We start from the raw sequence: 5,870 nt of genomic DNA, 5'->3' as shown, positions 1-5,870 counted from the left end.
CTTTTGCAACAGCTGTCCCTCCACGGGGGACCACACCACACCAGCTTCCAGTGAAACAACAGAAGAAATTGTGAGCTCCAGCAACAGGGGGAAGTAGCCTGTATGAAATTATTTTCTTTCTGGTTTGCTGATCAGAAGCTCACTTCAGATGGAGGCCTGCTGCTCTGTAGACGTAATCCACCCTGAACTGGCACAGACGCTGCTGCTAGGATTCTCCTGTGATGCATTATCAACATATGGGCCATTCACTTTTACGCACAGAAACATTTCAATTCCATCTTCAAGAATTCAACTTCATCGCAATTTTCCCACCATGTATATTCTGAATCAGGTCCTCCAGGCTTCAGGCGCTACATCCAACCTGCTGATCCGGGCGTCCTGAGCTCAGAGCCGACAGACAGCCGCTTCCCTCCATGTCAAAGCCTCTCCTCTCTTTCTCTCTCTTTCCGTGGCACAATGACGACGACAGCATCACCGTCTCCCCGGCGTCGCTCGCGGCGGCCAGGCAATGCGGCACGACCCTGCAGCACCTGCTATATCATCATCATCATCATCATCATCCCTCCGCCTTCACAGCGTATCTCCATCCGCCGACCGACTGATGCCGCTGCTGGTGCTGCTGCTGGTGCCGCCGCTCCGTCACCGTCAATCGAGTCAGATTTCGAGTCAGCTTGTTTCCGCGTCTGCATCCCCTGTCTTAATCATCACTGCATCTCATCATCACCATCCGCAATCTGGGTGTGAATTTAGATCTTAAATCATGTTTCACAAAGCCCAAAAGCAGGTATCCAGCAGCACAGGTGTCCCGCGAGGTTTTGTTCCCCTCCAGCCTCCGGTTTCTGGGTTTTGGAGAGGGGTGGGGTGGAGTGTGGGGGGGATTACCGTCTCCGCTCCTCCTGCTGCTGCTGCTGCTGCTACCGCTGCCGTCTGTTCGCTGGGAAAGTGACTGACAACAAGAGTCTGTGCTCCGGTCGGTGTATGGACGCCACCGGCGGGGGGAAGGGAGGGGGGGAAAGGGGGGAGTGGGAGGGCGGAGGAGGGGGTGGAATATAAGATGAAAAGGCAACAGATTAAAAAAAAATGCAGGGAGGGAGAGAAGGCAAGGTGGCAGAAAGATGAAGAGTAGCTGTGAAGTGAAGGACGGACAATAGATGGAGGGCTGGATGAAGGATGCTTAAGGGAGGAGAGGAGAGTACAGGCGACTCAAATGGACTGAGTGAAGGAATAATGGGAGGATTAAAAGCTGTAAAAAAAAACAAACAAACTGAAAGGGTCGATGGGTGAAGGCAGGGTGGAGTCAGTGTTTTAGGCCTCAGGCAAAATGAGACATATCAACCTTTTCTATCCTTTTCTTAAAGGACCACACCACCACACATCATGTTGGCTGTAACCCACTTTATAACTCTGCAGATTATTTTCAAATAAACTTGATTCTGCGCAGGACTTTTGGATGAGATTGTCCTGTGGTTGGAGGCAGACACTGGACTTCCATTTCCATACAATATAAAAAAAAAAAAAAGAAAAAAGAAAAATCAACTCTAGCAGACTCCTGAAAGTTGTTTGAGTTTTGTGAACATCCCAACAGTCAGTGTGCATTCTGTAAAGTTACTGCTTAAAGTAGCAGCTTAATTTAATCATTTTCTTTCCTTGCTCTCCTCTCACTTCCTTGAATTGTGCACAGTGAGCTTAGTGCATGAACTGAGACACACGTCTCAAAACCATGGGGCCCCAGGCAGCTGCCCACTACTGCCTCCGGGTAAATGCTGTCTATGGACAGATATGAAGGGACAAAGTGTTGGATGGATGGATGGAGGAGGGGAAGGAGGGGTGGACAGTTAAGGAAGAACATTTGCTTTCCATCCTCACCCTGAATTCTCTCAGTTAAATCACACTACATCAACATTTACACAGCACAACAAGCTACGCCCAAATGAGGTTTCATTACTGAAATGCTAACGATTGGTTGGATGAAGTTTAATTACAATAGCAACCCGTGTGAAATGGAGGGGTGTATAGATGAATGGAGGGGTGTGGAGGGGGTGGGGTGGTGGGAGGAGGTGGCACCTGCTCGGTGGTGTCCAGGCAGCTGACAGCTTTAACGTGCTGAATTAATTTCTTTTGTATCTGCCTACTTATCTCTCTTCAGTGCACATGGCTCAGTGGTGAGTTTTACATTGTGCCATGCAGCTCAGTAACTTTCACTGCTGGCCACCAAATCAACACAAACACATAAAGTACTAGTCGTACTAAATGTGGAGAGGACCAAGGGTATGCTCAACAATGTGCAGCTTTTTTATTTATTTAAAAAAACAAAACAAAGAAAAACAAGATATTTTTCCTTTTTGATCTTTTGTTGTATACATGGGCACATTATCTGTAAAATCACCTGTCTCAATAGAGAAAATCAGAAAATGGAGAAGAAATGGAAGACTAATCTGCAAAAGCTAAACCTATCAAAAACACTCTTCACCCAATATGAATGAAATTCTTCAGTAAACTGGGTGCTACGACTTTTTAAAAACAAAGGTAAAAAAAAGTGCTTTAGGTGAAGACAAACCTAAATAAAAATAATGAAGTGTCCTGTCAAGTCTGATATTTGGTTATATTTATATTTGGCCTCTACATCATTTCTTTTCAGGTGTGTCCAAGCAGAACTCTGAAAATTCACTCACCACCTCTACAGAGGCCTGGGTTGCTGCTTCCAGCCTGGACAACTGCCCCGAGGAACACATGCAGGTGTGAAGCCAGCGAGGGATCACATCCCGTCTCCGGAGACTCCCGCTGATCAGCCTGATCCGTTTCCACCCTGCTGGTTTGGAGCAAGTTCACAGACGCAATAATTTTTACAGCATAACAAAAGTTCAGTGTCATTTCATCACAGTGCAACAGAGCATGATGCAAACAGGCGAGAGAGAGATGCAACACAGGTCCCCGGTCAACTGGGGCAGCATCCCTGGCTGATTCCTCTGAGGTTCAGGAACACCCCGACCGCTGCGTGTATCAGCAGCAGCATCATACAAGTTGCTCTATAACACAAAACCAAAGAATTCCTGGCACAGGACTCTGTTTATTGCCATCATCATGTATAACGTCACAGGAACAAATCAGACTGCTGGACAGGAATTCTTCAGCCTGACAGAAAATTACTTGTGCTGTTAAATTTGGCTTTTTATTTCTTGTCTGCCTCCTTTCATCTCTCTGAACGGTTCAGTTCATCTCAAAGAGCTGCCGCAGAGAGAGGGAATGCACCTCAAAAACCTTATTTCGTTTAGGGATGCAAATGTTTTTAAGCCTTTAAATGAGGAATTAATTTTTCAGCGAACACATTTCCTACTGAATTAAACACAAAAGAAATGTCCTCCCACTCACAACAAAACAAAACAGATCCAAGCATGTTGCGATGCTCTGATGCTGCAGGAGGCTTCTCAGCCGTGCTGCTGCTCTGCTCACATTTTCTTTTTCCTCAGTAATTTTTCTCAATAATTCAAAGACACACACAACCCTGTCTTCCTCTCTAAACACATCTAAGCAGGTTATTTGGTGCTGCAGGACATTTATCAACTGTACGCCATCTTATTTCTGAACACATGATCACATATGATGCTTATTGTCCTGCTGCCCGCACACCCTCTGTTTAAAGCTCACACCGGGCACAGGATAAAGACCAGAGTTTGGAGAATATCCTGTCAGTGGGGGTGGGGAAGGGGGCAAAGCTTGAATGTGGTGGGGTAGAGAAAACGTAACGGGGTCCCAGGGGAGGCAGGGGGTAACAATAATTGCCCTCGGCTCTGATGGGCTGATGTTAGGGTGAATTAAATGAATTGCGAACATGCATTGGAAATTACCTCTGGTTTTCAGTGGCACAGCTGTCATTTTCTGAAGAGCTTCTTTGATTTAGCTTTTAGTCTCTGAGGGCCGAATGGCTGATTAACCAATGACGACTGGGCTTCAAATGTTAGAGTAAGGGCGCCCAGTTGATTCTGCAGCTGAACAATACAGAGCTGCTTTTCCTCCGAATGGTTTGATTCAGCCGTTCAATCATTATCAGCCGCCGTGAGAAAAAGGTCTGTGCAGCATGCATTGATTCTTAGCTCAATTATCCATATGAATAATACACATTTATATCATCAGATTAATCTTAACTTTGAAGACTAAGATTAATCTCATCATGTTTAAGTCAATAAAAATTAGAATTCTTACTCAGAACACGACTGTCTTTGCTTCACGGAGCTTTGTTTTAAGGACTGAGTTTTAAAAACTGATTGATCACATTTTACATCTCAGTCATTTCATTTATTCACTCTGCTCGTGTAGGCAGCAGGTGAAATTCATGGATACACAATAGGGCTTTGAACAACAGTATGTTTTGCTCACATTTGAAACATGAGGATCGGGAACATCTCTTGTGAAATGCACACATTTCATCTTAGAGCCAGCTTTAGATTTAACAGGTAGATCACAGAGCAGACTGAACAGGTGACATCCGTCTGTCAGGACACAGAACCAAACACTGAGGCACCGTGACGCCCTCTGCTGGTCAATGTCAGGTAAATGCAACTTGCTTAAACATTTTCCAGTCAGTGGCATGAAGATGTTGTGATACTGTGATTTTATAATTTTGAATGTACGAGACCTTGAAACCATTTGCTACCTGATAGTTTCTCTTTTACACCCTGTAATTATTTACGTGAAAAACAAGCACAAAATAATTACACAGCTTTATCCCTGTGAGCCCGTACGTATCATATATGATACCCACATTTCTGGGACTCATTGCATCACCATCAAGCATAAACTTTGCATTTAACCCTTTTAGATGAACTCTTATGCTCGTATACTGACTCCTGGTAGACACTCCTCACTTTTCTAAATGTTTTGACATGTGTGATACAAACAAAAAATATACTTAGAATTTTTTTTTTTTAATTTTTTTTTTTTACATTTTGTCAAAGGGACAAATAAAGAGTTCATATTTGAAAAATTAGAATTTTCTGACCATTCTTTCATAGTTCAGGTCTCACAGGGTTATTCTACATTTTACAACTTCATCAAGAAGAAAACCCTGATTTTAACTGTTCTTCTGTCAGAATATTATGTCTTGTAATAACTGCAGTTTTTAAAATTCCAGTTCATTTGCTTCACACACACAACTCCAAAGCCACAGCAGCATCTTATACGACTGAAAGCATCATCCACTCCAACACCCTGACCCAGACAATACGACTGTATGACCAGCAGATGGCAGCATTGATGCACTTTATAAAGCAAAATGTAAAACCCTGCCTATTAATCCAATTTGAAGAAACCAGTTAATGCAGCTGTTGACTGGAAAATGCATCAATTCTGTAAAACTGCTGTTCCTGTGCACCTCCACTGAGCCCCTGACACGGTTGTTTCTCCACTGGGGGTCGGACCACAAGGTCAGTACAATGCTGATCAGGTGGAATAAAAAGGTTTGTGACCCCCATAGTGATCAAAGACACTGGTGAACATGCCACACCCCTCTACCCGTCTCCTCCTGTACAAACCTCTCCGAGGGCAAACCCACTGACCCCGCAAACAGAGCAGACCAGGGTGGGGTGGAGGGAGGGGGGGCGCTGGAAGATCCGAGTCTCGGATGGAGGGAAGGATGGATGGAGCGATGGACAGGATGGATTGAGGAAAGAAGAGAGAGATTAAGTGTTAACAGTCAGCTTAACCTCTTGGACTCCCTTCAGAGGAAACCAATATCTGCAATATGGCAGGTCTGTTCAAAGAAGAGAGGGAATCACAGGAACGGAAAAATTAAAAGACTTGTAGGAGTTCAGTTTGGCCACAGAAATATCTTTGTTGGTACAGACAATGAAAACAGACAAAGGAAACTGCCACAC

This window comes from Toxotes jaculatrix, chromosome 19 (assembly GCF_017976425.1).
Source record: "Toxotes jaculatrix isolate fToxJac2 chromosome 19, fToxJac2.pri, whole genome shotgun sequence".
Taxonomy (NCBI): domain Eukaryota; kingdom Metazoa; phylum Chordata; class Actinopteri; family Toxotidae; genus Toxotes; species Toxotes jaculatrix.
Note: the sequence above shows the minus strand (reverse complement) of the source record.